The sequence below is a fragment of the Callithrix jacchus genome, chromosome 7 (assembly GCF_049354715.1).
Source record: "Callithrix jacchus isolate 240 chromosome 7, calJac240_pri, whole genome shotgun sequence".
Classification (NCBI taxonomy): Eukaryota; Metazoa; Chordata; class Mammalia; order Primates; family Cebidae; genus Callithrix; species Callithrix jacchus.
Genome location: NC_133508.1, coordinates 70,870,240 through 70,894,250, shown reverse-complemented (window position 1 = coordinate 70,894,250; position 24,011 = coordinate 70,870,240). Strand labels below are relative to the sequence as shown.

At 40.8% G+C, this 24,011-nt stretch overlaps 1 pseudogene; it reads right to left on the bottom strand.

Moving 5' to 3' along the window:
- Positions 1–15,462: 15,462 nt before the first annotated feature.
- LOC118143302 (5S ribosomal RNA) lies at positions 15,463–15,579 on the bottom strand (annotated as a pseudogene).
- Positions 15,580–24,011: the final 8,432 nt, after the last annotated feature.

Here is a 24,011-nt window from a genome sequence, read left to right as displayed (position 1 = left end):
CGGGGCTAAAGAGGATCTTGCCTCCTGGAACTTGCAGTCTACTGGCACAGTAGGCCTGCAGACAAATTGTTACATTCTAAGGTGATGGACACTGTAATGGGAGTAAGCCCAGGGTGCTCAGGAAACCTATGGGAAGGGCCTGGGTGGGGCAGGGAAGGGTTTGTAGTTGACTTGGATGGGTAGGATTTCAGTTGACGAAGAGGCTATCAGGAGGAATAAGGAATTAAATATTAGTACACCAAAATGTAGCAGAATAAAGAAGCATAGAACAATCCAGTGTCCCTGAGTATAAAATGCAGAGTCCAGTGGGAAGCAGGCTGGAGAGAGTCTCACAAGGGCTAGACCACACATGGATTTACGGGATGATTGGAGGAGCTTGGACTTTATCCTGTGGAAACTGGGGATCCCTCGAAAAGCTTTAAGCAGAGAGTGACTTGATCAGAAGCTGTCTTTTAGGAATTCTCTGGTAGCTATGTAGGCGATGGTTTATAAAAGATTAAGACCAGGGCACTTATGCCAGCTAGGAGATGCCATAGGAATGTCAGCAAGAGATGATGGAGACAGCATAGTGGGAGAGGATCAGTATAGTGGTTATGTGCAAAAGCTCTGAAATCAGCCTCCAGAGTTCAAAGCCTGGTTGGACCCCTTACTAGCTGTGTGACCATTAACAAGTTACTTAACCTCTCTGCACTTGGCTTTCTTCATCTGTGAATGAAGGATCATAAAAGCAACTCCTCATAGTAGTTATTCTGTGAATGAAATGAGATGATCCACATAAAGCACTTAGAACTATCCTGGGTACATTGCGCATACTCTACTAATTATCTGTCTTTACTCCATTAGATTTGATGACTGGGTGTGGACAGTGAGCTAGAGGGTGAGTCTAGACTTGCTTTTACAGGGCTGGCTGGGATAATGCCATTCCCAGGAGCAAGAAATGGGAGAATATTACAAAAATAAAGTAAGTTTACTCCCTTTCAGGAGAATGGAAGTGGTTTCCAGTGCGCGGAGCTCAGATTCTGCTCCTGGCTTCTCTCTGAGGACTCCTGCTAATGCTGTCTTAGTTTTGTGTAAGTGGACTAGATTCCTGCCCAGGACTAAGAGCACTAAAGGACATCTGCAGAGATTCTATCATATCCTGTTGTTCTCTTTAAACTTCACAATAAGCTTGTAATGCAAGTAAGGCAGATATAACAATTGTCTCCAGTTTTAAAGACAGAGAAACTGAGGCTCAATGCCATTTCCAAGGAGAGAGTGCAAAAGAGAAGTAGCAATGAATCTGATACTTAGGTTTCCTGCCCCTCAAATCCAGAGCTGTTTCCAATCCACATTGTACCATCATTTTGTTTCTTCATGGGCTTCCCAAAGCCTGTGGGATCATGATACCAGGGAGCTCCATAAATCTGATCTCCTCGAGGGTGGATTAGGGCAGTGCCTCAGCTGTACTTGAATTTCCATAGAAGGAATTCAACACCTTGAAATCCTTTTCTACAAGCCCAGAGGTTTCTGACAAGTGAGAGGAGGGAGGAGGGAGAGGTGTAATACTTAGCACCCTTTGGAAAATGGCCCAGAAAAGAGCAGCCAGGAAGAAGAACTGTTAGTCTTCCCCAAGCACTGTGTTCCTGTGCCAGACATTCATCATCTCGTTGACTGTTCACAGCCACCATGAGGCAATCAATACTATTTCTATTTTTCATATGAGGACACCGAAAGCCAGAGGAGTCAGGCATTCAAATTCTAAATCATTGTTCTGAGGCAATCCTGCCTTCAGGTGAAGAAACAGAGAGCCGGACGATGCTTCAGGGCAGCCTCTTTTTACTCAGCATGAGCTTTGTTACTCACCCAACAAGGTGTTCTACCTTTAATCATGACTTTTGTGAGGACAACCGGGTGAATTAAGTCCTGTTAAAGGGGTTCTAGGGAGTAGCAGGAGTGGGGAAAACAGTATGTTTTCTTCACAGGGCTCAGTGTGTATCTGACTCTAGCCTGTATTAACAACAGTAACTAATTAAGAAAGAGCATGCCAGGAAATGTGATCAGCACTTTATATACATCATTTCATTTAATATCCCAAACAACCCTATGAATTACGTTCTATTATTATCATCAATTTTCCATCTGAGAAACCTGTGGCTCCGAGAAGTGGAGTAACTGATTGCTCTGAGATCATAGAGACATGGCAGAGCCCCATCGCTGCATTCTTATCTCTCAGTTTATGCTGCCTTCTGAGAAGAAAATACTCCTGCTAGTTGCAGGAGAGAGTGTTCATGGCACATAGACCGTCCATGATATGGGCATTCTCCTTGGAGGTAGCTCCTGAGGCTAATCCCCAAAATGAGCCTAGAACAGGAACTTTCAACCTTGAATTCTGTCCAGGAATGGGGGTTCATGACCTACGGACTGATACCAAATCCATAACTAAGTTGCACAGACTGTCGTTTAATAGGTGGACAGCAATAGCACGGGCCATACGGTATGAAAGACCGAAGATTCTAATTCCATCACTTAAGAGCTCTGTGACTTTGGGGAAGGAATTTACTTTGAGTCTTAGAAGACTTGTCTATAAAATAAGACCCATAAGAATACCTATCTTTTTGATAACTATTGCTTTGTAATGAATTACTCCAAAAGTGAACAGTTTAAAACAACTACCCATGTGGGGTAGGGACTGTGGGGATCAGGAATTTGGGAAAGGCTAGGCCCTGGGAAAATCTGGCATAGGTACTCTTATGTGTTTGCAGTATAAAGTCATTTGGGGCTGCTACCTCTGAAGACTCAATTGAGCAGAACATCCAAGGTGGCTCACTCCTGTGCCTGGACACCCAAGGAGGCTCACTCCCATTCCTGGACACCTAAAGTGGCTCAGTCCCATGCCTAGATACCCAAGGCAGCTCACTCCCATGCCTGGACACCCAAGATGGCTCAGTCCCATGCCTAGACGTGTAAGGAGGCTTGCTCTCATGCCTGGACACCCAAGGAGGCTCACTCTCATGCCTGGACACCCAAAGTGGCTCACTCCCATGCCTGGACACCTAAAGTGGCTCAGTCCCATGCCTGGACACCCAAGGTGGCTCACTCCCATGCCTGGACACCCAAGATGGCTCAGTCCCATGCCTAGACGTGTAAGGAGGCTTGCTCCCATGCCTGGACACCCAAGGAGGCTCGCTCTCATGCCTGGACACTCAAGGTGGCTCATTCCCATGCCTGGATACCCAAGGTGGCTCAGTCCCAAGCCTAGACATCCAAGGCAGCTCATTCCCATGCCTGGACATCCAAGGTGGCTTATTCCTGTGCCTGGACACTCAAGGCAGCTCACTCCCATGCCTGGACACCCAAGGCAGCTCACTCCTATGCCTGGACACTCAAGGAAGCTCGCTCCTGTGCCTGGGTATCCAAAGTGGCCCACTCCTATGCCTAGCCACCCAAGGTGGCTCATTGCCATGCCTGGACACCCCAAGCAGCTCACTCCTATGCCTGGGCACTCAAAGCAGCTTACACAAGAGATTGTCTCTTTTAGCAAAGGGAAGCTGTGTCACCTTTTATGAGCAAGGCTCAGAAATCAACCAGTTACTCTCACTGTACTCTATTGATTATGAGCAAGTTATAGGGAAGCCAGGTTCACAGGGGAGATAATTAAATTATGTCTCTTAATGGGAGTGGGGGCAGCTGGAGAGTTTCTAGAAGGGCATATGAAACTGGTGATAGTGTTGAGGGCATCTTTGAAAAATACAGTCTGCCACCCTTGTATAGTATATGAACTAAATAAGACATTGCATGGAAAGCACTTAAGACAATGCTCTGCATGTAAAAAGTGCTTGATAAAAGTAAACTATTGTTATTAGATGTGACATATTTGAGAGATGTCTTTCAACATAGCAGATGGTGGAAAGAGGTGAGGAAAGAATAAACAGAGTGATTGGTAGTGAAATGTTGGCAGCATTGGCTCACATCAATGGCAAAGAAGATAAGCTTTCCACAAAGAGCAGGATCACTTGACCATTTAATGAATAAATGGACACTAATGCAGAGAAAATGGCAGGACCTCTGGGAGAGTAAAGGGGTGAATTATCAGTTTTGTTCTGGCTGAAGGGCCTGATGTCCTTAGTAAGAGAAGGTGCAATCCAGGAGCCAGGAAGAAAGAAGTGAGGATGAGAACAAGACTGACAGAGGCTGAGACTCCAGGCAGGAGCAGCACATGCTGGGCTCCTACTGTACAAGAAGAAGAAAAGACAAATCTTGGGAGGGAGGAAGAGCCCACCTGGCCTGGTGAGGGAGGCCCACATGCAGTTCAAGGTTGTACAGCTCAATCCACTGAGACAAGATAGCTTTGGACTGTGTCTGGGCTGTTTCTTGAGGACAAGGACATTGGCTCACAAACCTGTTCATTTCAGGGGATCAGGGGTTGGAGCTGCAAGTGTTTCCACCTTAGTTTCCTGGAACACTTCCTTACCCAGGAATTCACAACGGCATGTGAAGAATATCTAGATTCCCTGAGAAAGTCTGAGAAAACACTTCTCTGTTTTAGTATTACTCTGAAAATAGAATCCAAATGCTATAACATAGCCCACAAGACCATGCATAATTTGGTCTTGCTATTTCTATACTCTCATCTTGAACTCTCCTACTCACTAGAGTTGAGTTCCATTGAGCTTCTTCCAAGTCTCAAGGCATTAAACTTGTTCTTGCCCCAGGACTTTGGCACATGCTCTTTCCTCCGCTTAGAATGGTTCCCTCCTCTTCCCCTTGCCTGTCTAGACCCCTTCTCCAGATCTCAGCTAAGACATCACCTCTTCAGTGAGGACTTTCCCAATCATCTAATCTAAACTGGATTCCCCTGTCTTTGATAACATTTATCACATTTTTTTGTGTTTTTATGTATTCGACTATCTCTTTGTTTATTGTCCCCTTTTCCCACCAGAATGTGGGCTATACGAGGGCAGGGGCCATGACCATTAGTTTTGCTCATCTGGACAAGTGACTGGTACTCAGCAACTGTTCAGTAAATGTTAGTTGTAAGAAAGTCTATAAGCTTAGTATGGATGAGGTAAGGGGTATGGACATTGTCCTCTCTGAGGCCACAAAGCTAGGGTAAGTTAAAACATACTGGCATCTTGGCAGCGGTGGTGGCCTTGACCCCTCAGGTAAGAGCCTGTGGATTGGGAGCTGAAGGGTTTTTGTTCCTTATCATCAAGACTCTGGAAAATGGCTATATTTGGAGCTTCAAATGTCTCTTCTCTAGTGTGCTCTTTTTGAGATAGTTTTCCAGGAAATACTTTTCCTGTGCAGACAAATTTATGTGTTTTCTGATGTTAGAAACAAAACTCTATTGCCCAATGTGCTATTGCTACCAAGAAATATACTCTAATTTATGATCTTCCACTTAAGAAGGGGTCTGCTGGGACCTGGCATCATCTGCTCTTTTAGGTCAGATTGCTCTTTTTGGTCCTAAAATGCCTTGGCTTTACAAAGTGTCCTTGCAGAAAGAAGCCAGCATCTCAAGACTTAAGAGTACACAAATTCACATGCACATGCACACACAGACACACACACACACACCTGTACAACACACACACAAACACATTATTAACTCATTCACATGTACTCTCATGAAGGGCGAGATGGCAAAACTCATTTGAAACACATGCATTAAACCTCTATTATATTTGTGCCAAAACTACGATAGTTTGGGCTCTTTTTGGAAATAAGAGGGATCACATCACCTGAAGCGGATTGTTTGCAGATATATATATAATTATTTTATTCCCTCTCTGTGTCCATGCCTCTTACAATGTGCCTTTGCACCTCCTTCCATGTAGAAGTGAAGTCTATTTCTCCACCCCTCAAATCTGGGCTGGCCTTGTGACTTGCTTGGATCACCGAAATGTGATGTAAATGAAAATGTACTAGTCCGAGGTCTTCGTTTCCAGAAGCCCTGAATCCTCTCTTGGAAACTTGCCCAGTTGCTATGTGAACAAGCTCAAGCTACCCTGCCAGAGGATGAAAGACCACATAAGGCAGAGATAACCCACCTGAACGGGGCCTTTTCTAGACAAATCAGTCCACATCAGACAGCAGACACATTGCAGGGGCACTGCTGGAAGTGCTATCACCCCTCCCAGACTGGAGCTGCCTAACCAGCCCGTGGGCTTGTGAGTCATCATGAATGGTTGTTGTTTAAAGTCAATGTTTGGGGTACTAATTTAAAAGAGCTGATAGGTATGCTTCCTTACATGAAGGACTAAATCCGAACTTATCCTGAAAGTAATATGTCCTTAAAAATCAGACATCCCTGTTTTACTAAAAGTCAGGGATGTCTGACTTTTAAGGACACACTACTTTCAGGAAAAGCAATTTTACTGATGACTATTAAGCCCCAGGGGGATATGGTCGAGGAGTGCTGCTTTGCAAGTAAATTTACCTAGGTCTTTATTTTGACTTTGCCACCAGCTGACTATGTGACCTCGGGCAACTCACTTGACATCTCTGGACCTTGATCCCTTTATCTGTATATTGAAAGAGCAAGTTTAGCTAATTTTAGGCCCCTCAGTCTCTGCAACACATTCTGTGGTTCTGTGATTCTCAGTCTCTGCCACGTTCACTTATAAAGCAAAAAAGGATAATCCATGATTCTTTCTGTCTTGCAGGATCATCCAGAAGGATGAAGTGCTATTTCCTCGATGGCACCTTCACTGCTACTGACACTTTCAAGAATATGAGTGTCTATGCAGCAGAAACAGACACCCTGAGATGCTGGATTTGGGATAAGTCATTGGGTTTTATCAACATATGTGAACACACAGATTTTCAGCTAATATTAGAAGTTGAGATGAAACCGATTAATGTGACTCCTAGGCAGGCTCCAGCATAACTCCTAAAAGAAGTGCAAGCATACTATTGGAATACACACCCAAGCCCTCCTCTTTTTTCCCTTGAGTTCTCTTTTGAGGTTAATAAAACTTGATGTATGGGGCGAGATTGAGTGTCCCAGGCCCAAAGAAGTCCAGGATGGGTACAACCATATACATACCATGGTTAGAAGATAAAATTGCTTGGAGCTCTTTGCTTCATTCTGATACACAGATCAGCATAGATGGTGAGTGGGGAAAATCTATTCCTGTGGACATTTCTCAATAAGTTCGAATAACCTGACTAAAATTTATTCCAGAAATAAAATCCTGGGAGTGCCCCATTAGAAATCAAAAGCTACACTCTAGCTTGAGATGGTGTCGGTGGCTAAGGATTCAGCATTGCAGGTAAACTATGGGATTGAGGGATCAAGATCAGGCATTCCCATGAGGAGATACCAAAATCAAGTCCAGTCAAGAGCTGTCAATTCAAAGTCCAAGGGGAAACCAAGGTCAAGGACCATGCACTGCAGTTAGCACCAATGCCAGCACACAACAGAGAGTGAAGCAAACAGAGAGCCTTTGGCTGGAAGTGTTTTAAGACCAGACGAAGAGTGTATTGTTCAGAATTTTTCTGGCTGAAAATCACAGAAAAATCCAATCCCAAATGATTTAATAAGAAAGGAATTTAATGGATTACAAAACTGAAAAGTTCAGGGGGTTGGATTGTTTCCAGGTATAGTTTGATGCAGGGGTTGAACAATGTCACCAGAACCCAGTTTTCTCTGTCTCTTTCAGGTCTGTTCAGACCTGCTCTCCCAGATATGTTGACTTTGACAGGTGCCTCCTTTGTGACCGCAGAAAAACTATATCAGAGCTTTCATCCTCTACAATCTAGAAAAAGCAGAAAGAATCTCTCTCTCTCTCTCTCTCCCCCTCCCCCCGCCACTCCCTATCTCTAACAGTTCACAAGAAGTTCTGGGTCTGACTCTTTGTGGCCCAGCAGTGTCAAATGATCACACTTGAACCAATCCCAGTACTTAAAATTATGCCATTCACTGATAAACTTAGGATAACAAAGGCCTGCCCTGAGAGCCGGCAGAGATCAACCCCACCCATACTGTAGGAACTTAAAGTGGAGAAAGAATAGCTCCCCAAAGGAAACTCAAGATTCTTTCTTTAAATAAAGAAATGGGTCAATGAATGCTTGGGAAAAAAGCACAGATGTTCACTGTAGGCAGCTAGGGATAGAAATATGGAACAAGAATGAGAAGATTTCCTGCATGAAAGGCTAAGATTTTCTGAAAGTAAAGAGTAAAAGTTGTTGCAAACTGGCAGAAGTCTAGACAATGAATGTTAGTAAAAGTAAGATAAATCATGGCTACACATGAGACAAACAAGCTTCTTGGAGAGCTCCTTCTGGACTGGAAGACTCTGGCATTACAGCATTTCGGATCTTCTGGATATAGGATCCAGAAGAATTTGCCAGCCCAGTTGTGGGTACCATTAGGGAATACATCAGAAACTATGGAACTAATCAAATGGAATTGATATTTCTAAAGACTAGGACTCAGGGTAAAGATAAGCTGCCCTGAAAGAAAAAAATTAAAATTTTTTTAAAAATCTAGACATTTTAAGACATATCAAACAAGGCTCTGTTTCATTTGTATTTTGTATATACCTCAAATGCAGACTGCAGATGCAAAGGAGATCACATTTAATGCTCCAATTACCATAGCTCTGAACTCCCACCTGCTGGATTATAACATTTCTAAAATAGGATCACAGTCTTCTCTACAACTCTGTCATACTCTGTCACCTAGGCCCAAAGCAATTTTGCTTCTTCCTCAAGTCCGTGATGTCTCACAGCAAAACAATTCAATCATTCACTTGCATTAGCCCTCTCACCAGTGACGTTTAAACCTGCTGTCTGTAACCAAAGAGGAACAGATATCATGCCATCCCTCTTCCAAGTCTCTTCCATCTCTGTCCTGTAGTTTATTATCCAATAAACTGCCATCCTTCTTTCATAGCTTCTCAGTAGATAAAAGTAAATATAAGTGGGGAACATTGTTCCCTATTAACACTCCTATAAAGAAATACCTGAGACTTGGTAATTTGTGGAGAAAAGAGGATTAATTGGCCCACAATTCTGCAAGCTGTACAGGAAGCATGACTTGGGAAGCCTCAGGAAACTTACAGTCATAGCAGATGGCAAAGGGGATGCAGGCATGTCTTACATGGCCACAGCAGGCAGAAGGGGGAAGAGGTGTCACACATTTTTAAACAACCAAATCTTGGATTGTTTAAAACAACTCACTATCATGAGAGCAGCACAAAGGGGAAAATCTGTCCCCCATGATCCAATCACCTTCCACCAGGCCCCACCTCCAGCACTGGGGGTTACAATTTGACATGAGATTTAGGTGGTGACACAGAGTCAAACCATATCATTCTATTCCTGAATCCTCTCAAATCTCATGTTCTCACATTTCAAAATACAATCATGCCCTTCACAAGAGAATCTCAAAGTCTTAACTCATTCTAGCATTAACACAAAAGTCCAAAGTCTCATCTGAGACAAGGCCAGTCCCTTCCACCTATGAGCCTGTAAAATGAAAAACAAGTTAGTTACTTGCAAGATACAATTGGGATATAGACATTGGGTAAATATTTTCTTTCCAAAAGGAAGAAATTAGGCAACAGAAAGGGGCCACAGGCCCTGTACAAGTCCAAAACTCAGCAAGGTAGGCATTAACTTTTAAAGTTCCAAAATAATCTCCTTTGACTCCATGTCTTACATCCAAGGCACACTGATGGAAGGAATGGAGTCCCAAGATTTGAGCAGCTCCATCCCTGTGGCTTTACAGGGCTCAGCCCCCATGGCTGCTCTCAAGGGCTAGCATTGAGTGCCTATGGCTTTTCCAGTCATGTGTTGCAAACTGTTGGTGTATTTACCATTCTAGGATCTAAAGAACAGTGGCCTTCTTCTTGCAGCTCCACTAGGCAGTGCCCCAGGGGGCACTCTTTTTGGGAGCTCCAACCCCTCATTTCCCCTCTGCACTGCCCTAGTAGAGGTCCTCCATGAGGGCTCTGGCTCTGCAGCAGACTTTTGCCTGGATATCCAAGCTTTAATACACATCTTTTGAAATCTAGGCAGAAGCTCCCAAGCCTCAACTCTTGCATTCTGTGAGCCCACAGGCTTCCACAGCATGTGGACGCTTCCAACGCTTATGGTTTGCACCCTCTGAAGTAGCAGTCTGAGTAACTGGGCTCCTACAAGAGCTGCAGCAGCCAGGATGAAAGAAGCAGTGTTCCAAAGCTGAACAGGGTAGTGGGGTCTTGAGATTATTCCACAATACCATTCTTCCCTCCTAGACCTCCAGGCCTGTAATAGGAGGAGCTGCCTCAAAGTTCTCTGAAATACTTTTTTCTCATTGTCTTTGACATTAGTACTTGCCTTCCTTTTTTATGCAAATTTCTGCAGTCAGCTTGAATTCCTCCCCTGAAAACGGGTTTTTCTTTTATACTACATGGCCATGCTGCAAATTTTTCAAACTTTTAAACTCTATTTCCCTTCAGAATATAAATTCTAGCTTTATATAATTTTTTGCTCATGAACATGAGAATAGGCTGCTAGAAGCAAACAGGCCACATCTTTAATGCTTTGCTACTTAGACATTTCTTCCATTGGCCAAGTGTGGTGGCTCATGCCTGTAATCCCAGCACTTTGGGAGGCTGAAGCGGGCAGATCATAAGGTCAGGAGCTCAAGACCAGCCTGCCCAATATGGTAAAACCCTGTCTCTACTAGAATTACAAAAAGTAGCCAGGTGTGGTGGTGTGTGCTTGTAGTCCAAGCTACTTGGGAGGCTGAGGCAGAAGAATTGCTTGAACCCAGGAGGCAAAGAATGCAGTGAGCCAAGATCATGCCACTGCACTCTATGCACTCCAGCTTGGGTGACAGAGCAAGACTCTGTCTAAAAAAAGAGAAAGAAGAAAGAGAGAGAGAATGAAAGAGAGAGAAAGAAAGAGAGAGAGAGAAAGAAAGAAAGAAAGAAAGAAAAGAAAAGAGAGAAAAAGAAATCAAAGAAAAAATTTCTTCCATCAGATACCCTAAATCATCACTCTCAAATTCAGTCATCCACAGATCCCTAGGGCAGGGGCACAGTGTCTCCAACCACTTTGCTAACACATAGCAAAAGTGACTTTTGCTCCAGTTTTCAATAAGTTCCTCATCTCCACCTGAGATCACCTCATTGTCCGTATCACTATCAGCACTTTGGTCACAATAATTTAAAAAGTCTCTAGAAAGTTCCAAATTTTCCCTCATCTTCCTGTCTTCTTCTGAGCATTCGAAACTCTTACACCCTCTGCCCACTACCCAGTTCCAAAGCTGCTTTCACATTTTCAGGTATCTTTATAACAATGTCACACTTCCCAGTACCAATTTTGCATTTATGTGGGGACTCAAATCCAGACCATATCATGGTGGATAGTTCATTCATTTGACAAATATTTATGAGTAAATATATACTGGGTCCTTGAGTTTACAGTCTAGTGGAGATGATAGAGAATGAAAAAAGTAAACAGAAGTATGTGTGTGTGTATGCACAACAGTGATAAATGCTATTAAAAACTAGACAGCACTTTGGGAGGCTGAGGCGGGTGGATCACGAGGTCAAGGGATCGAGACCATCCTGGTGAAACCCCGTCTCTACTAAAAATACAAAAAATTAGCTGGGCATGGTGGCACGTGCCTGTAATCCCAGCTACTCAGGAGGCTGAGGCAGGAGAATTGCCTGAGCCCAGGAGGCGGAGGTTGCGGTGAGCCGAGATCACATCATTGCACTCCAGCCTGGGTAACAAGAGCGAAACTCTGTCTCAAAAAAAAAAAAAAAAAAAAAACTAGACAGATGAAAATCAATTAATATAATTCATCACACCAGCAGATTAAAAAAGAGAAATCATATTATCATATCAATAGATGCAAAAAAAGCATTTGACAAAGTCCAACACCCATTTGTAATAAAAATCTCCAGCAAACTATGAATAGAAGTGAAGTACCCTAATTGGCGGAATATCTATAAAAAATCTTACAACTAACATTATATTTAATGCTTAGAAACTAGATACTTTTCCGGTAATAGGAACAAGGCAAAGATGTACCTCTTACTACTTCTATTTAACATAGTATTGGAAGTCCTATCTAATGCAATAAGATAAATGTGTTACTCTGTGCTGCTATAACAAAATACTTGATAATAGGTAATTTATCAAGAGCATATACTTAGTTACCACAGTTCTTGAAGCTGAGAATCCAAGATCAAGGCATCAGCAGGTTTAGTGTCTGGGGAGAGCCCTTCTCTACTCCCTTTTGAAAAGAGAGTATTTACCCAATGCCTATATTCCCATTGTATCTTGAAAGTAACTAACTTGTTTTTGATTTTACAGCCTCATAGGTGGAAGGGACTAGCTTTGTCTCAGTTGCTGTACCCTTTTGAGGGGACTGCACCTTTTTGAGGGGAGGAATGCTGCTGTGTCCTCACATAATGAAAAGGATGAAAAGGGCACAAAGAGATGAGGTCTCTCTCTCTGAATTCTTTTCTGTAGGGACACTAATCCATTCATGAGGGCATAGCCCTCATGACTTAAACATCTCCTAAAGGCTCAGTCTTTTAATACTAACACATTGTCTATTAAGTTTCAACGCATTAATTTTGGAGGGAACACATTTGGGCCATTGAAACAAAAGAAGGAAAAAAATATGTACAGATTTGTTTAAAAAGATGTTTGCAGATGACATGATTGTCTATGTAAAAAATTTCAAAGAAACAACAACAAAAACCTCCCATAACCTAATATGTAATAACTAATAGCAAGGTTGCAGGGTACAAGGTTCATATATAAAATTTGATTGATTTCTTATATACTAGTAATGGACAATTGAAATTTGAAATTAAAACATAATTCCATTTACATTAGCAGCAAAAAATGAAATACTTAGCTGTAAATGTTACAAAATGTTATAAAATCTATGTGAAGAAAACTACAAAACTCTGGAGAAGAAAAGAAATGCCATGAAAGATCTAACTAAATGGAAATGTATTCCATGTACATGGGCAGGAAGACTCGATATTGTGAAGGTGTCTGTTTTTCCCAGGTTGATCTATAGATGCAACACAATCCCAATCAAAATCTCAGCAAGATATCTTGTGTATATTGACAAAGTGATTTTTAAAGTTTACATGTAAATGCAAAATACCCAGAATAGCCAACACAATATTGAGGGAGAAGAACAAAGTTGGAGTACTGACACTACCCAACTTCAAGATTTACTTTAAATCTAAAAAAGTCAGGAGAGCATGGCAGTGATGAAGGAAGAGATGAACATATCAATGGAACAGAATAGAGAGTTTAGATATGGCTGACACAAATAGAGTCAACTGATTTTTAATAAAGGAACAAAGGGAGTGCAATAGGAAAAAGACAGTGTTTTCAACAAATAGTGCTGGAACAACTGAACATCCACATGCAAAAAAATAAATCTAGACATAGACCTTGAAGCTTTCACAAAAAGATGCAAAATGGATCACAGATATAAATGTAAAATTTAAAACTGTAAATCTCCTAGAAGATAACATAGAAGATTGAGACAAATAAAAAATGTGTGTTGTAATCTCCAGGGCGACAAATAAAAAATACTGCAAAGAGACTTAGATTAAAAAAACCAAGAGAGTAATCAAAATGGAATACTAAGGTTATTCAACTAACCCAAATGAAGAAAAAAGATAAAGTCACAAAAAATAAAAATAAAAACAGATAAGAAAAATAAGAAAAAACATCAGGACTTTTAGTCCACACAAGATGATTTAGACCCATTTTTCCCTGCTTCTACCTGGTAATTAGAATTCTAAACCCTGAAAATAGTACAAGAGATGACCAAAGGAGAACTACACTAAGAATATAGTAAGGTAGTAAGAAGAAGGTGAACTTGTATCCCAACCTGTGACTGGAGGAATAGCACAGTGTCTTGTGTCTTCCCACCCAACAGAGAAAGCTCACTCAGTCAGGCATTTTCTGACCCTCAATCTAAGAACAGAAGGAACTCTAAGTATGCTCATTCCTCCATGGGTTTCATTGAAGTCTCTCTAATAAGATCAAGTGAGCCCAGCATCTACAAGGAAGATAGATTGGCTAGGGAAGGTACTCTCCTTCCCTACTGAGCCTGAGCCTCTCACTTTCCACTGAAATTATACGGCCAGTGGGTACAGACCAAAATACAACCTATTCAAATACAGGGTGCAACCCTGTCTGTACCCATGGGTTGGAGACTCCTGTAGGTGTTTAGGTGGCACTAGAGAAAGAGGCCCGGTCATGGCAGGTGACATGGTCCAGGAAGTCTCATTATCCTCACAGGCCTAAAACTCTCTTCATCTTCTCAGAGAAACCAAGTACCAGGAGCACAATTGTAGGACGGGTCTTACCATAACAGCCAGCCATGTTACCCAGGGAAAATCCCTTTTTCCTCCTCAAGCAGCAACAGCTGAGAGCAGTGAGAGTCTCAATGGCACCAAATAAACCAACTCCAGAACTGTAAGGTAACAAATTTGTGTTGTGTTGTTTTAAGCCACTAACTTTGATGTCATGTGTTACCAAAGCAATAGGAAACTAATAGAAATAGGAGACGAATATAAGAAGGGAACACTGCCCACTTCATTTTATGAGGTCAATATTACTCTAATATCACAACCAGACAAGAACAGCAAAAATAAAGAAAGCAACAGATCAATATCTCTCATTAATTTTAACACAAAATCATCAAAAGATATTAGCAAGCTGAATCTCACAATGTATGAAAGTAATTATATGCCGATTATATTACCAATTGTACCATGACCAAATGAGACATTTTGGGTATACCAAGCTGAATATTTTCAATATGCAAAACTCAATCAATGTAATCCATCATACAAGCTAAAAATGAGAAATCATATGATCTTATTAATTTATTTGACAAAATTCAATACCTATTCATCACAAAAACTTTCAGAAAAATAGAAATAGATGAAAATTACCTCAACTTGATAAAAAAGCATCTTCAAAAAAACAACAGTTGACATCACATCTAATGGTAAAAGACTAAGACCAGGAACAACATGTAGATGAATACCTCATTACTCTTTTTTTTTCTTTTCCCAACTTTTAGGTTCAGCGGGTACATGTGCAGGTTTGTTACGTGGGTAAATTGCATGTTGCTGGGGTTTCGTGTGCAAATGATTTCATCACCCAAGTAGTAAGCATGGTACCTGATAAGTAGTTTTATGACCCTCCCATCCTCCTTACTCCACCCACCAGTATTCCCCAGTGTCTACTGTTTCTATCTTTATGACCATGTGTACTTAATGTTTAGCTCCCACTTATAGATGAGAATATATTGCATTTGGTTTTTTGTTCCTATGTTAATATGGTTAGAATAATGACCGCCAGCTGCATCTATGTTGCTGCAAAGGACATGATCTCATTCTTTCTTATGGTTGTGTAGAATTCTATGATGTATATGTACCACATATTCTTTATCCAGTCCACCACTGATGGGCATTTAAGTCTTTTTTTAAAAGCCTGCAGCACCCGGTATTCCCGGTGGTCTCCCATCCAAGTACTAACCAGGCCCGACCTTGCTTAGCTTCCAACATCAGACGAGATCGGGCACATTCAGGTGGTATGGCCAAAGACAGGAATGTAAGTTGATTTTATGTCTTTGCTATTATGAATAGGGCTGTTATGAACATACAAAAGCAAGTGTCCTTTTGATAGAATGATTTCTATTCCTTTGGGCCCAGTAATGGGATTACTGGGTCAAAAGGTAATTCTGTCTTAAATTCTTTGAGAAATAGCCAAACTGCTTTCCACAGTGGCTGAACTAATTTACATTCCCATCAGCAGTGTACGAGCATTCCCTTTTGTCTGCAGCCTCACCAACATGTATTATTTTTTGACTTTTTAATAACAGCCATTCTGACTGGTATGAAATGGTGTCTTCTTGTGATTGGTGGAAATGTTGATTTGCATTTCTCTAACAATTAGTGATATAGAGCATTTTTTCATATGCTTGTTGGCCACATGCATATCTTCTTTTGGAGAAGTGTCTGGTCTTGTCCTTTTCACATTTTTTAGTGGAGTTATTTTTTGCTTATGATTTAAATTCCTTATAGATTCTGGATATTAGAACTTTTGTTGGATATATAGTTTGTTAATATGTTCTCCCATCCTGTAGGTTGCATGTTCACCCTATTGATAGTGGCATTTGCTGTGCAGAGCTTTTTAGTTTAATTAGGTCTCACTTGGCTATTTTTGTTTTTGTTGTAATCGCTTTTAGAGACTTCATCATGAAATCTTTGCCAAAGGCCGTGTCCAGAATGGTGTTTCTTAGGCTTTCATCTAGGATTAAAAAATTTATTTTAGAACTCATATTTAAGTCTTCAATCTATTTTGAGTTGATTATTGTATATGACGAAAGGAAGGGGTCCAGTTTCAATCTCCTGCATGTGACTAGCCAGTTATCCCAACACTATTTAATAAATTGGGACTCCATTCCTTATTGCTTGTTATTGTTGACTTGGTCAAAGATCATATAACTGTTAAGTGTTCTTTAAACTGTTCCATTGGCAAAACGGTCTTCTTTTGTACCAGTAGCATTCTGTTTTGGTTACTGTAGCCTTGTAGTACAGATTGAAGTTGGGTAATGTGATACCCCCAGCTTTGTTCTTTGTGCTTAAAATTGCTTTGGCTATTTGGGCTCTTTTTTGGGGCCATACGATTTTTTTTTTTTTTTTGAGACAGAGTTTCACTCTTGTTGCCCAGGTTGGAGTGCAATGGTGTGATCTCGGCTCACTGCAACCTCCACCTCCCAGGTTCAAACGATTCTCCTGCCTCAGCCTCCTGAGTAGCTGGGATTACAGGCATGTGCCACCACACCCAGCTAAGTTTTGTATTTTTAGTAGAGACGGGTTTTCTCCATGTTGGTCAAGCTGGTCGGTTGAACTCCTGACCTCAGGTGATCCACCCACCTCAGGTGATCTGCCCACCTCAACCTCCCAAAATGCTGGGATTACAGGCATGAGCCACAGCACCTGGTCCCATATGAATATTAGAAGTTTTTTCTAGTTCTATGAAAAATGACATTGGTAGCTTGATAGAAATATCACTGAATCTGTAAGTTGTTTGGGGTTCTATGGCTATTTTAACAATATTGATTCTCCTGTGCATGAGCATGGACTGTTTTTCCATTTGTTTATGTTGTCTCTGATTTCTTTGAGCAATATTTTATAATTTCTGTCAGTGATCTTTCACCTCCTGGTTAGCTGTATCCCCAGGTATTTTATTTTCTGTGTGTGTGTGTGCGGCTATTGTGAATGTGATTGTTTCTTTTTTAAATTATCTTTTCTTTTTAATTATACTTTAAGTTCTGGGGTACATGTGCAGAACATGCAGGTTTGTTACATAGGTATACACGTGCCATGGTGGTTTGCTGCATCCATCACCCTGTTATCTACATTAGGTATTTCTCCTAATGCTAACCCTCCCCAATCCCCCACCCCCTGCTATACCTCCCTTAACCCCCCATCCCTCGACAGGCCATGGTGTGTGATGTTCCCCACCCTGTGTCCATGTGTTCTCACTGTTCAACACCCACTTATGAGTTAGAACATGCAGTGTTTGGTTTTCTGTTGAGTCAGTTGATTTGGTTGTCAGCTTGGGCATTATTGGTGTATAGAAATGCTACTGATTTTTGTACATTGATTTTATATCCTGAAATTTACTGAACTTGTTTATCAGCTCTGGGAGCCTTGGGCAGAGACTATGGGGTTTTCTAGGTATGGAATCATATCATATGTGAAGAGAGACAGTTTGATTTCTTGTCTTCCTATTTGGATGACTTCTATTTCTTTCTCTTCCCTGATTGCTGTGGATAGGATGTCCAGTACTATGTTGAAGAGGAACAGGGAGAGTGGGTATTCTTGTCTTGTTCCAATTCTCAAGGGGATTGCTTCCAGCTTTTGCCTGTTCATTATGAATGTTGGCTGTGGCTTTGTCAAAGATGGCTCTTATTATTTTGAGGTATGTTCCTTCAACACCTACTTTGTTGTATCTATTGAGATGGTCATGTAATTTTTGTTTTTAGTTCTGTTTATGGGAGAATTACACTTATTGATTTGCATATGTCAAACCAACATATGTTTGCATCTCAGGAATAAAGCCTACTTGATCATGGTGGATTAGATTTTGATGTTCTGCCAGATTTGGTTTGCTAGTATTGTGTTGAGGATTTTCGCATCTATGTTCATCAGGGATATTGGCCTGAAGTTTTCCTTTTTCATTGTGTCTCTGCCAGGTTTTGGTATTGGAATAATGCTGGCATCATATAATGAGTTAGGGAAGAGTCCCTCCTCCTCATTTTTTGGAATAATCTCCGTAACATTGGTACCAACTCTTCTTTGTACGTCTGGCAGAATTTGGCTGTGAATCCATCTGATCCAGGGCTTTTTGTGGTAGATAGGCTTTTTATTACTGACTCAATTTTGCAACTCATTATTGGTCTGTGCACGTTTCTGATTATATCTTGGGAAGTTGTGTGTTTCCAGGAATTTATCCATTTCTTCCAGGTTTTCAAGTTAATGTGCATAGAGGTGTTCATAACAGTCTCTGAGGGTTTTATGTATTACTGTGGGAGTCAGAGGTAATGTCACCTTTGTCATTTCGATTGTGTTTATTTGGATTTTCTCTCTTTTTTTCTTTATTAATATAGCTAATGGTCTATCAATCTTGTTTATTCTTTCAAAAAACCAACTTTTTATTTCATTGATCTTTCATACGGATTTTCAAGTCTCAATTTCATTCAGCTCACCTCTAATTTTGTTATTTATCTTTTTCTGCTAGCTTTTGGGATGGTTTGGTCTTGTTTTTCTGTTCCTCAAGGTATGTTAGGTTGTTAATTTGAGATCTTTCTAAATTTTGATGTAGACATTTAGTGCAATAAACTTTCCTCTTAAAATTGTTTTAGCTGTGCCCCAGAGATTCTGGTATGTTGTATTTTTGCTTTGTTAATTTCAAATAATTTGTTGATTTCTGCCTTAATTTCATTCTTACCCTAAAGTCATTTAGGAGCAGGTTGTTTAATTTCCATGTAATTGTATGGTTTTGAGAGATCTCCTTGGTATTGATTTCTATTTTTATTGTGCTCTTTGCTCAGAGTGTGGTTGGTATGATTTCAGTTTTGTTTAATTTGTTGAGAGTTGCTTTAGCATGTGGTCGATCTTTGCACATGTGCTATATGAAGACTAGAAGAACGTATACTCTGTTGTTGAGTGAAGTATTCTGTATATGTCTGCTAGGTTCATTTGGTTAAGGGTCTAGTTTAGGTCCTGAATATCTTTGTTAGTCTGCTGACTCAATGATCTGCCTCACACTGTCAATGGGATGTTGAAGTCTCCTACTATTATTGTATGGCTATCTACGTCTCTTTGTAGGTCTGTAAGAACTTCATTTGTGAATCTGAGTGGCCCAGTGCTGGGTGTATATAGATTTATGACAGTTAAGTCTTCTTATTGGATTGAACCCTTTATTTCTATGTAATAATGCCCTTCCTTGCCCTTTTTGATCATTGTGGGCTTAAAGTTTGTTTTGTCTGAAATTAGAATAACAACTCTTCTCTTTTTTGCTTTCATTTTACTTGATAGATTTTTCTCCATTCCTTTATTTTGAACCTATGGGTGACATTGCATGTGAGATGGGTCTGGCTTTTTATCCAACTTGCTACACTGTGCCTTTTCAGTGAGATGTTAACTCACTCTGTGTTCAAGATCAATATTGACATGTGAGGATTTGATCTTGTCATTATGTTGTTAGCCAGTTGTTATGTATATTGATTGTGTATTTGCTTTATAGTGTTAATGAACTACTACTTAACTGTCTTTTTGTGGTGGCAGGTGTTGAGCTTTTGTTTCCATGTTTAGCATTCTATTAAATACTTCTCATAACGCAGTTCTAGTGGTAATGAATTCCCATAGCATTTACTTGTCTAAAAAAAGATTGTATTTCTATTTCACCTATGAAACTTAGTTTGGCTGGATATGAAAATCTTGATTGGAATTTCTTTTCTTTAAGGATGCTCTATATAGGCCCCAGTATCTTCTGGCTCCTAAGGCTTCTGACGCAAGATCCTCTTTTAGCTTGATGGGGCTCCCTTTGTCTGTGACCCACCCTTTCTTTCTAGCTGCCTTTAAGATATTTTTCTTTTATGATGAACTTGGAGAGTCTGATGACTATATGTCTTGGGGATAATCATCTTGTATAGTATACCTTGGATTTGCATGTTGACCTCTCTAGTGAAGTTGGACAATATTCTCAAATATGTTTTCCGAGTTTCTTGCTCTTTCACCCTCCCTTTCACAGATTCCAATGGGTTATAAGTTTGTTCTCTTTACATAATCCCATATTTCTCAGAGGTTTTTTCATTTTTTTATTTTTCTCTGCCTGCATTGATTTGAAGGAATGATCTTCAAGCTCTGAGGTTATTTCCTCAACTTGGTCTATCCTGTTATTAATGCATCCAATTGCACGATAAAATTTCTGTCATGAATTTTGTATTTTACAGAAGTTCAGTTTGATTATTTCTTAAAATGGTTATGTTGTCTTTCAACTCTTAGATCATTTTACTGCTTTTCCTGAAAGGGGTTTTAACCTTCTCCTGTATCTCAGGGAAAGTTGAGCTTGTTTGCCATCCACATTCTGAATTCTATGTCATTTCAATCTGGTTAAGAACCATTGCCAGGAAGCTAGTGCAGTCATTTGGAGGTGAGAAGATACTCTGGTTTTTAGAATTGCCAGATTTTTTGCAGTAGCTTTTTCTCATCTCTGTGGGTTGATCCTTTAATCCTTGAAGTTGCTGTCCTTTGGGTCAGTCTTCTTGTCTTTCTCGTCTTTGATTGTGGTATAAGTTGGGTTTGGTTTATTGGCTTTGTTTCTGGATGCTTTCAGAGGGCCCAGGCTCAGTTCAGCACTCCTGGACTGTGTGCTCTAACTCTGGAGAGCTGGAACTAGGCCTGCAGGTTTTTTGTCTGGCCCTTCAAGGTCAAGCACTTGCTGCACTGGAGAGGTGAGGTGTTCCTAGTTTGCTGTCAACAACACTTTGATGGGGGCTGCTGGCAAAAGCACAGTGGAGTGGTGGGGGTACCGCAGGAGACTGCACTATGGTGGGGGGACTGCAGGTGAGTGCACATCAATGGGGTAGTGAGGGGGTTGTGGGTGCATGTGTGCCAGGAGGGGAGGAGTTGGTTCCCAGGTGCATGGGTGCTGGTGGGGTAGTGGTGGATCCCCACGTGTGTTCATTGGCAGAATGGCAAAGGGATGCTGTGGGTGAATGCACACTGGCTGAGAAAGGCTGCAGGCAGATACATCCTAGTGGGGGTCTGCCTGCAAAAGTCCTCCTATGGGAGGGAAGGGGCTGCTAGCAAAAGAACTATGGCAGTAGCCACTGAGAAGCATTTTAGCGGGGCAGCTCAGGCTGCACTGCAAGTTGGTGCAGCCAGAAAGGGACCCTGGGAGAGGCTAGCAGACAGGGGGCATTCCGATCAGACTGACCACATCCCATGGACAAGACAGTCCTGCTGTTTCCAGGTCCAGCAGATAACAAAGGGTAAAGTCACCTAGAGGAGTATGGCAAGCCTTGGGGGATGGGTTTCCATGGCTGTGCTCCAGTGTACCCATTCCCACGCCAGATCCTCTGGGCTTCTCATAGACTAGAGTTCTGTCTCTGCCAAATCTCAAAGGAATTTTCCTTGCCAACTCAAATGCCTGTGAGGGTCATGGGGTCTCCCAGAGATAATATCCTGGAGGTCTGTGACTAGAGTGTGGCACTCCACACTTATTGCACTCATCGCTTCTCTAGGAGCCACGCAGGGTCAGGAATATGTCCTGGTGCTTGGCAACCACATGTATGGTTCCCAGCTTCCTTCCTTTTAACCCTAGAGTCTGCATCCTCTCTGTAACCATTCTCAATGCCTTCTCTCTGAAGATCTGTTCAGAGTGTGTTAGTCTACTTGGTGGTCTGGTCTCTCAGTGGGAGAAGCTTTTCCTGGCTGTGTCTAACCAGCCACCTTGGCTCTTCTACTCACCACTCCTACTGAACAGAACTGGAATTCCTACCTACTATATTAAGGCAAGAAAAAAAGGCATATCAGGCATACAAATTGGAAAGAAGTAAATAAAACAAATCTATTTGCAGATGACAGCAGTAAACACGTAGAAAAATAAAAACAAAGAAACTACAAAAGAAAACCCTTCCTAGAATTAACTAGTGAGTTCAACAAGATTCCAGGATATAAGATGAATGTACAAAGAGCAATTGTATTTTATTACTAACATATTCATTTATGAATATGTGGAAACCCAAACTAAAAACACAATTCCTTTTTATAGTAACTCCAAATAAAATACTTAGGTATACAATTCATAAAACATGTATGTAATCTGTGTGTTGAAAATTATAAAATGCTGATCAAAAAAATAAAAAACCAGTATTAATGGAGTGACCAACCATGTTCATGGATTGAAAGATTCAATGCATTAATTATCCCCAAATTGATTTATAGGTTTAGTGGAATGCCTATAAAATTTTCTGAGAGAGTTTTTGGAATCATATACAGACTTACTATAAAATGTACTGGAAGAACACAGGCCCTAGTATAGCTAAAATAATCTTGGCAAAGAATAAAGTAGGGAAAGTACACAATATTAATCAATAGTGATGGATTGTATCCATGTCACTATCCTAATTTTGATATTATACTATACTTTGGCAAAATGTTACCACTGAGGAAAATTGGAGGAAAAGTACAAGGAATTTTTCTTAGCATTTAAAAAACATGCTTTATTGAGGTATGATTGATATATCAAAAACTATACATATTTAATGTATACAACTTGATAGGTTTGAGGATGAGTATACACCCATAAAACCATCAATGCCATAAACGTATCTATCACCTCTCAAAGTTTCATCTTACATACTGTTTTATTATTGGTGGAAAGGACACTTGAAATAAGACATATGCTCTTAGGAAATTTTAAGTATGCAATAAAGTACTGTTAGCCATAGGGACTATGTTGTATAGTAGATCTCTAGAACTTATTTTTCTTATGTAACTGAAACTTTTACCCCTTAATGGTCCTACAATTGCAGGTGAATCTACATTACCTCAATAAAAATTCAATTAGAAAGCAATTAGCAGCCGGACATGGTGGCTTGTGTCTGTAATCCCAGCACTTTGGGAGGCTGAGGAGGTGGATCACCTGAGGTCAGGAGTTCAAGACCATCCTGGCCAACACATGGTAAACCTCGTCTCTGGAGGGCTGGAACTCGTCTCCACTAAAAAAAAAAAAAGAAAGAAAAAAACTAGCTGGATGTGGTAATGGGCACTTGTAATCCCAGCTACTCAAGAGGCTGAGGGAGGAGAATCAATTAAACCCAGGAGGCAGAGGTTGCAGTGAGCCAAGATCACACCATTGCACTCCAGCCTGGGTGACAAGACTAACACTCTGTCTACCACCCCTCCAAAAACAGAACCAATTAGCAACTGACACACATAAGCACAACTTTATCAATAATTGTGTTAAATATATATAGATTTTGGTTATTAGGCAGATATTTTCAGAATGGAAAAAATCCTAGCCTAGCTATATGATATCTACAAGACACAAGTAGTTTTATAGTATTTTCTTTAAATACTTCCCTTTAAAAAGGCAAACAACTTTCCATTCATATATCTTCATTCTTTATTTTGTTTTTTATGTTTTTGAGATGGGTCTCACTAGAGTGCAGTGGTATGATCTTGGCTTACTGCAACCTCTGCCTCTCAGGTTCAAGTGATTCTTCCACCTCAGCCACTTGAGTAGCCGGTATTACAGAGGCACACCACCATGCCCAGCTAAATTTTTGTACTTTCAGTAGAGACAGGGTTTCACCATGTTGGTCAGTCTGGTCTCAAACCCCTGACTTCAAGTAATCTGCCTGAATCAGCCTCCCAAAGTGCTGGGATTACAGGTGTGAGCCATTGTGTCCAGCCAATCTTTAAAAGCTGAAATAATCATTTAAATATTATATAAAA